At 32.8% G+C, this 9,983-nt stretch overlaps 1 long non-coding RNA gene across 2 annotated transcripts; it reads right to left on the bottom strand.

Annotated features, from left to right (window-relative positions):
- Positions 1–276: 276 nt before the first annotated feature.
- Positions 277–7,454, bottom strand: LOC127729500 (uncharacterized). Of its 2 annotated transcripts, none has more exons than XR_007994651.1 (3): positions 7,389–7,454; positions 4,763–4,930; positions 277–404 (listed from the first exon to the last, which is right to left on the bottom strand). It is a non-coding gene; the product is annotated as an uncharacterized LOC127729500 (long non-coding RNA). The 2 variants fall into 2 exon arrangements; XR_007994650.1 differs by lacking the exon at positions 7,389–7,454 and adding an exon at positions 6,806–7,018.
- Positions 7,455–9,983: the final 2,529 nt, after the last annotated feature.

Genomic DNA, 9,983 nt, shown 5'->3' with positions numbered 1-9,983 from the left:
CTGTACGGTGACCCAGCTGCGGTGACCTATATTTGTTAATTTCTGTGTCATTTGGTCTCTTGTGAAGAGTTGTCTCATTGGCAATCATACCACATCTTCTTTTTTTTATATTTACAGTCACAAGCGTACTTGCTAATGTATATTATTAAAAGTACAAATGCTACTAAAATGTCAGCAAGCGATCACGCTAGATCTAAAATTCTTATTGTTGGACGGGCTGAGAGACTAATAGTCCACCGAGAAGAAAAATGATGTACTATTTTAAATAAGCTTGAATAGAACAAAGGAACACTTTATTTCAAGATATGTTATAGCATAACCTCATGTACAAATGTTTTATAACTTGTTGAGTTGTAATTTAATTTATCCAACCAGGGGCGCTTGTGTGTATCCAAACATTAAACCTGCAATTAAAAGTACATCATGAAAACGAGAAGGTTAATAGCGAGTGCGAACGAAAATAGCCTTTATGTTCAAAAGGGATAGAGATAAAAAGAAGAAGTAATTGAATTTTAAAGAGAGTTCAAGAATAAGGAGAAAGTTAGTATGATGTAAGGATATTTAACACATCTTATTGCAATATGATCTTTGTTCCTGACTGGCATTAAAACATTTGTTTTTTCTTTCGAGTACAGCAGATTATTGTCTGCGTATCCGATTACCTGACAATACAATGGATTTTTCAATAGTTTACAGCAGATTTTGATTTGTGTTACCAATAGTGCATCTGCAGTACTGATAGTTAGTAATAGGGTGTGTCTTAGATAGATACAATATGATCTATGTTACCTATTACATCAACTGTCCCGATAGCTGGTAATAGGGTGTGTCTTAATTAGATACAATAGGATCTATGTAACCTATTACATCTACTGCTGTCCCGATAGCTGGTAATAGGGTGTGTCTTATATAGATATAATAGGATCTATGTTACTTTTCACATCTTCTCTCCCGATAGCCGGTAATAGGGTGTGTCTTTGATAGATATAATATGATCTATGTTACCTATTACATCTACACTTAAATGCGGCCAAGCTTAGCGAAAGGTAGTGCGACGTAATCAGTCAAACAAACTTTATTAGATTGACTCGTAAAGGAACGATCGTTTTCATTGGTCAATTCAAACCTTCGACCTCACACCTGCGAAAATAGAACACGCGTACTATAAGTTGAATGGACTGATCAGTATTCACGTAACCGGTCAAGGTTGTTATAACCTTCCATCGTCGTATTCACGTACATGATTGTGTTCTTGGTTATCCCATAGCAATTCTAGCTTTTATATACATGTGCATGTAAAATTCATTGAATTCATAATTTTGTGCAATAGTAAAATTTTAAACTTTAAAATCTTAACAGGTTTCACATCGAAATGTTTAATTCAACTGTCTAGCTCCTCTCAGTTGGTTCTGGATTAAGAAATCTACCATTTTATTTTGGTAAGGGGGGGGGGGGGAGGGGCTTGGATGAAACATTTTGTTCTTTTTTTTTTTTTAGTTGTAATCTCTGTCCTGCCTTTTTATTTTTAAGTCTATTTGGTCCTGCCTTTTTTTTTTATTAGTTTGTCCGGATTTTTTTTTTACATAAATCGTCATCCGGCCTTTTTTGCCAAGTTGCTCATCCTGCCTTTTCATATCGTTCGCAAGTTTTAGGTATTCGACTAGGAATAGTGTGATTTTTTTTCTAATTCATTTTACTTAGTTTTGAGAAAAAATCCCGAAATTTTAAGTAAATTCAGAACATGTAACCAACCATACAGAGAAAAATGGAGATGGCAAACCATGGCACAGTGGCAGGAAATGTACTTTATAAACTCCAGCGATATACTTAATGAATTTGATAATTAACTGTTTTGCTATTCTCGGTTGAAAAACGAACGTAAATTATATATTGTAAATATTTAAATAGTTACATAGAAGACAATCAGTTTTTAAAGTCATATGAAACCTCAAATTTAGAAAAAAATTATGCATATGTTTTTTATAACTAAATGGATAGTTTTCACTATAAAACCTATGTACATAATTATATCCTTTTTTCTGAAGAAAATTCTATGATTTGTCCACATTTAGATAAAGTTTACTTTTTTTAATTGCTTGCTTCCAGGAAGCAATTCGCCGACATATTTTCCGTATGCAAAGTGACCTTAGCGTGACTCGTCTTGTAAAAATCCGGTGATCGCAATACGCATGAATCTCTCATTGAAATAAACTATTATCTGATTGTACATGTTATACACGTGCTCAATATCCATGCTTCTTTGTTGATTGTTTACTATAAGGTGACAATCGGTAAATTTCGGCTTCAAACACGACAAATAATTAGCCGCCATATTTTCACATTATAACAGACATCTGAGACTACTATAACTAACTACTGTGTTATAGTAGTCTCAGCAGACATATAGAAAAAAAATTGACGATTATACGATATATTTGCGTAAAAAATGATAACATTGTGCACAGAAGACTAAGTTTATGATAATACATGCATTGGTTCAATAATTGAATAAACATTATTTTTCACCAGTCACTCGTTTCAGCGTGTTTATTCATTAAATGTATTGATAAAAAGGTGGGTCCCTTCTTGTACATGCATTCAGTCATCCTTATTAATAATTTCTTGATACTTCGTTTATCAGTTTATCTTACATGTATGATTTTGTATTTCATTTTAAATACGCATGCATACTACACGTCACTTTGGTGGGTAGTTCAACAATGTTATGCAAATCACTATTCTTACGGTATGAAATTAAAAGATAAGTTTTCAGCCAATTAAAATCGAAAACAGTACATTTATATTGTTCCTTATAAACTACGATATTTCTCACAAGTATTTATTTATTTTTTTAGTTCCACACATACAAAAGAAAAAATCTTCGCCGATGTAACATTTCAATCATTTTTACACCAACATGCCTTCACTGACTTCATTTGAATTTCGTGGTGACCATGATAGTACACTTCATACTACGTCTTCATTCACGTGTACAAATGATACGATTATTGTTGTTTTGTTACCATATTTCGGGGATAATATTTGCTCCGTTTATGATACGTAATTTCTAAATGACCAAACGCTCAGCTACTGTGTAACATTCTGTATGTTCGTTTTATAGCACGAAAACACTAAAAGAGGAATGTGCAACCCATCATAAATTATTGTAATTATTGTAATGGATCGGTATTATGAGATCCTTATTATAAGTAACTACGACATTGAAAGAAATCAAAAGTAGTTCCTTCATCATCCGTATATAAGCGGCACATGCATTTTATTTTATCCTTATATTTTTCATAATGCGGTACAAGATAATTATATTGCTGCAGTATAATATTTCGACACAACTATTTGAAATTCACAAAACATTTATTTTAATTCTTTTGACCAAAGATTTGTAAACTATACATTGTCAAATCCTTGTTTTTACGTTCGTAGTAACATAGTACATTCAATAGTCAGTCACCTGTCTGTGTCAATTCACGTGCACACTACGATTGTAGTTGTATTTGAATCTTTCGGCCAATGAAATGAGACGTTACAAGTTGTTTGTTTGTGATACGCCAGAATGTTATCAATGAACTACCAAACGCTAAAGTTGACTGCATTTCAGTGTACTGTCCCGATAGCCGGTAATAGGGTGTGTCTTAGATAGATACAATAGGATCTATGTGACCTATTACATCTGATGTCCCGATAGATGGTAATAGGGTGTGTCTTTGGTCTTTAGTAGATACAATAGGATCTGTGTTACCTATTACATCTACTGTCCCGATAGCCGGTAATAGGGTGTGTCTTAGATAGATTCAATATGATCCATGTTACCTATTACATCTACTGTCCCGATAGCTGGTAATAGGGTGTGTCTTAGATAGATACAATATGATCTATGTTACCTATTACATCTGCTGTCCCGATTGCTGGTCATAGGGTGTTCTTAGATAGATACACTAGGATGTGTGTTACCTATTACGTCTGCTGTCCCGATAGCTGGTGATAGGGTGTGTCTGCTGTCCCGACAGTCGGTAATAGGGGTGTCTTAGATAGATACAATAGGATCTATATGTTACCTATTACATCTGCTGTCCCGATAGCCGGTAATAGGGTGTGTCTTAGATATATACACTACGATCTATGTTTCCTATTACATCTGCTGTCCCGATAGCCGGTGATAGGGTGTGTCTTAGATAGATACAATATGATCTATGTTACCTATTACATCTGCTGTCCCGATAGCCGGTAATAGGGTGTGTATAAGATATATACACTAGGATCTATGTTTCTTATTACATCTGCTGTCCCGATAGCCGGTAATAGGGTTTGTCTTAGATAGATTCAATAGAATCTGTGTTACCCATTACATCTGCTGTCCCGATAGCCGGTGATAGGGTGTTTCTTTGATAGATACACTAGGATCTATGTTACCTATTACATCTGCTTTCCAGATAGCCGGTAATAGGGTGTGTCTTAGATAGATACACTAGGATCTATGTTACCTATTACATCTGCTGTCCCTTTAGCCGTCTAATAGGATGTGTCTTAGATAGATACAAAATACAATAGTACTATGATCTGCATACACCTGAAATGCTTGTTAATTCACCATTTTGTTCTCTGTCTTTTTATGAGTTAACACGTCTTGGTGATTGTACGTACCTTTGTTGTATTGAATCTTATTTATTCTTCAACGTCAATATATTCAAATATCTATGCCTGATGATGTTCCAAGTTCCATTATGTGTTTAATTTATTGACTTACATTTTGGATGATCAGATGTCTTACAGCACTCGTATGTAGCTGTGAACTCGAATTGTTGCCATTGACCATTCCCGCAGTAAAAGGCATAACACCTTTCGACTTTACTATCATCCTTCCGGCATTCCGTCGTAGTGGTAAATGGACTATATGTTGTGGGATAGGTTGTTACTGAAAATAACATTTTACACCATAAACACTTATTCTTCAAAACTTTTTTTTTGGCAAAATTTATTTCTTCCCGGAATGAAGGTACTCAACTCATTCATTGCCTTAACAATGAAAGAATAATCATATTGTACTTTTGTACACAAGAATGAATTGGTTTGCACTTGCGTTTGTGTGTGCACTATAGGGGATAAATTATAGTCTAATTGTACATTTCTCACTAAGCCTACAAAATATTTATTTTACTGCCTGGAATGTACGAACACACATGTTTATAATCTATTGAATCTATGCGGAATAGTTATGGCATAGATACGAAAGCCTATTAGGGTCACAAAAAAAAAAATTATCTCGTAATTACGAGATAAATATCTCGTAATTACGAGAAAACTATCGCGTAATTACGAGATCGTTATCGCGTAATTGCGAGATAATCATTTTTTATCTCGTAATTACGAGATAAAATTACATATATATATAAATATACAGATCATGATTACCCTTCCGGGGCACCTGATAAAACGCCCGTTTTTATAAGCTCAACTGACCCAAAGGGTCAAGTGATCTTTTCCCATCACATGGCGTCCGTCGTCCGTCGTCGTCCGTTAACTTTTACAAAAATCTTCTCTGAAACCACTTGGCCAAATTGAACCAAACTTGGCCTTAATCATCCTTAGGGTTTCTAGTTTTAAAAAGTGTATCCAAAGCCCACCAACCAAGATAGCCACCATGACTAAAAATCGAACATGGGGAGGGGGGGGGGGGGGGTAAAATGTAGTTTATGGTTTATATCTCTAAAGCATTTAGAGCAAATATGACAGGGTAAAAATTTTCAGACGAATCAGACTTCCCGTTGTTGGGATGCTGCCCCTGTAATTTTAATGATTATTTTTCAGTTTTTGGTTATTATCTTGAATATTATAATAGACTGAAGGAGCAAAAATGTTTAGCCAGTAAGATCTACAAATAAGTCAAATGACCAAATTGTCAATTGACCCCTTGAGAAGTTATTGCCCTTTAAAGTCATTTCTGCAATTAAGTAAATTTCTTTAATCTTTTACAAAAATCTTTCTCCCCCTCAATCTACTTGGCCAAATGAATTTTAATCTCGTAATTACGAGATAGTTTTCTCGTAATTACGCGATATTTATCTCGTAATTACGCGATAGTTATCTCGTAATTACGCGATAATTATCTTGTAATTACGCGATAGTTATCTCGTAATTACGAGATAAAAAACTTCTTATCTCGTAATTATGCGATAGTTTTCTCGTAATTACGCGATAATTATCTCGTAATTACGAGATAAAACAATGATTATCTCGTAATGACGCGATAATTATCGCGTCATTACGATATAATTATCGCGTAATTACGCGATAGTTTTCTCGTAATTACGAGATAAAAATATTTTTTTGTGACCCTAATAGGCTTTCGTACATAGATATCTGAAGTTATTTATAATAATACTATCTTTTGAATATACGGAATAGTTATAGCATAGATATCTGAAGTTATTAATAATCTATTGAATCTATAAGGAATAGTTATGGCATAGATATCTGAAGTTATTTATACTATCTTTTGAATATACGGAATAGTTATAGCATAGATATCTGAAGTTATCTATACTATCTTTTGAATATACGGAATAGTTATAGCATATATATCTGAAGTTAATTCCCAATAATACAGTAGTGCTGATTCTTTATACCCCTTTCTTTCACGAAATGACTCGTTAAGCAACGTTTTTAGTACTGGTGTAATTTTAGTACTGAATTATCTTACTTTTTCAGAATTCGTTTTATACTTACTCCTATATCTAAAACATTAAAAAAATCAATACTAAAAACATGTTTAATTATATATAACTCTTACCAACATCAGCCCAAAATCAAAACTGATAAATTCCAGTTCTGAAAGAATTCTTACAGTATTTGATTGTTGTAAATGTCCTGATATCACCAACTACTGAAAATGTTCCTAACTTAGTATGCACTGAAACAATATTAAAAATTTGAAACAAAAAGGAGTGCTAAAATTGTACAATATAAATAATCATACTATATATGTATAAGTATTAGCAGTACTGAAGTTACTGAGAGACTGAATAATTATAACATTTCCTTTCAGTACAGGTTTCGGTTTAAAGTAGAAAGCAGACTGTAGGTTAATTCCATAGTAATAACAGTACAAAAATCACATGCTACATAGTTGATGGTAATACTTACCGACGACAAATAGGCATAGTATGGACAAACAGGCATAGTATGGCTATATAGCGTACCAGCTCGACTTACTTACGGACTACGAACAGGCAGACTAAGTAAGTCGAGATGGTACGCTATATAGCCATTCTGCGAGTCTGAGAGTATGGCTATATAGCGTACCATCTCGGCTTACTTACCGACTACAAACAGGCATAGTATGGCTATATAGCGTACCATCTCGACTTACTTACCGACGACAAACAGGCAGAGTATGGCTATATAATGTACCATCTCGACACACAAACTGTTAAAAGCGTTATCATACCAAGTGTGTCTTATCATATAAGCCCCAAATGTACATGTAGATCACACACTTATAAACTTCTGTTACTACCAGTTCCATTTAATGTACATGTAGAACAGACACTTATAAGTTTGTCTCTTACTATATATTTACAAAATATTTCAAATAAGTATACCACTGATTATCCAAATCTAAAAACAAGCTCACAAACAGGTTATAGGAACTCACATATATGTTATATGAACTCGCATATAGGTTATAGGAACTTAGAACATACTCACCCATTCTCGTCCAATGAAAAGTCATTTTTTTCCCTTCTAATTTTCATAGTACATGGCTTTCCATGCACTATGAAATGCTATACATGAATGACTTTTCATTGTAGATTAATTATGAAAGTGAACTCTTAATAACTTCACTAACGAAGTGTACAATCCCCTGAGGCATTTTTCTTGAGAAAATAGCCTAATGATTAAATATGAAAGAGAAAAGAATTGTAAAAAACATTTAGAACATTGCAAATCTTTATATTAATGGTACATATATATAACAAACAAAAAATAAAATAAAATGGGGGCAATGATGTAGGTAAAATCATCTTTTATACAATTTTTATACCAGACATTCGAGTCGATTATTTTTTTTCAAGAAAACAATGTCAGACTGCTCATATATAAAGCAAAGGATTTTTTGAGAGAAAAAACCCACAATACATGTACATTCATCAATAAAAAGTAAGCATCTGATGTTGAATGGTCGTAATTCAAATATTTATAGAGTAAGTTTTATAATTATAAAAAAATATTCAAATTTCAGAAAGCGGATTGATATAACATTGTGTGCTAATTAAAATCAAGAAATTTAAGGTATACTTAAAGTATTAAATTTATACCTGATGCAGAAGAAAAACTCAAATGTTTGAACAATTTATCCTTTTTGTCCTCACAAACTATGTCAGTGCTATTTCATTCCATCCATTGCAATGGTCATTACCTATGTTATATACTCACTTCATTATAAAAAGTGAATTCTTATTTAGTTTTGAATATTACAATGGGAAAGGATAATTTTGTAAGGTCACTCGAAAGTGTGAATATGTTCTAAATTGGTCAGACAATACTTGGTCATGTTTTATGAAGATTTAAAGGGAAAATTCGCGATTTTTTACTTTTCATCTTATTATGTTCATAATACCATAAAAAACATATTTACCAAGTTTTATCTGGATATGAACACTAATAAAGAAGAAAATTGGGAATTAATAATTTAATTTATTCCAACTTCCTGACTTATGTGACGTAGTTTAAGTCTTTTTGCATGCCGGGAGTGAATAAATCTCATTGTAAGTCTTGTTCGTTAATAATCTAATAACGCGATTTAAAGCGCATCGACGACTTTTGGCGTAGCTATTAACCAACTAATAATTAAGAAAGTAAAGTGATCAGCCGTGCAACTTTCAAAATTAAAATGTACGATTTATATTTAAAGGATATCTGATATGATTATAGTAATAAAAGTAAATTCATACAATAGAATATATTTTTATGAATTTTTTTTCCGACGGATATTTTGAACAAACATATATAACTGATATTGTTTTACAAATGCATGTTTGTATTCTCACCTGAAGGCTTTTACTTCAGTCTCGCAAACATTTCCCACTAGTATTGTGTAAATACAATGTGTATTGTACTGTGACACTTAGTGACTACCTGTTGAATGCGTGGTTAAATTCAAGGTAATTAAAAGATTAGCATTCTGTAATTCTATTCTTTTGATCTTCACTCAGTGAATTTTAGCCAACACGGTTCACCGTTACAGGTGTGCACAACATTTCGTATGAATGATAAAAACATTAATTATTTGGGGAGGAATATGGTGGCAAAATACCTGAATCGCCGTTATATACATGTTGATCTTTTATATTTTGCGTAAGCTTAATTTTAAAATAGATAGGTGAGTATTTTGTTGTAACATCGAAATTCTGAATTACTTTCAATTAAATAATTATATAAATAAAAATGGCCCACGAAAATGAGCGTATAAACCAAACACTGTACTTACTTTTTCAAATTATCATGGGTATTAACCTTGAATATTTCAATGTTTTGAGAAAATTATCGCGGTTACATGATTAATTTAGCTTGGTCCGTCCACAGCGATCTACATTTACCTAATCGGGAATGCCCTTATTAAAATATTTAAAATCTCACAACGTATACATACTTTAGCTATTTGACCAACGATGTTTAAAAAAAATAACAGAATCAATCTAACGTCAACTTTCTTTTTTTGAATGGAGACAGACCGGCAGAATCAATTTTCAATGTGTTTTATATCTTGTACCTTTGCAAGACTTATCATTCATTCATAAACCCACTATATACCAGAGACATATATGTCAGTCTTAACTGACAAGAATACACCTAAAGCGGACAAGCAGTATATTCTTTAAGTTTCTGTGATTTAATACCAAGAAAGAAAAAAATCCCGAAATTAATTTGATACTTTGATACTCAATATTTTTCCTGGAAAATATTCA

This window comes from Mytilus californianus, unplaced genomic scaffold (assembly GCF_021869535.1).
Source record: "Mytilus californianus isolate M0D057914Y unplaced genomic scaffold, xbMytCali1.0.p SCAF_2, whole genome shotgun sequence".
Taxonomy (NCBI): Eukaryota; Metazoa; Mollusca; class Bivalvia; order Mytilida; family Mytilidae; genus Mytilus; species Mytilus californianus.
Note: the sequence above shows the minus strand (reverse complement) of the source record. Positions and strands in the feature narration are given on the sequence as shown.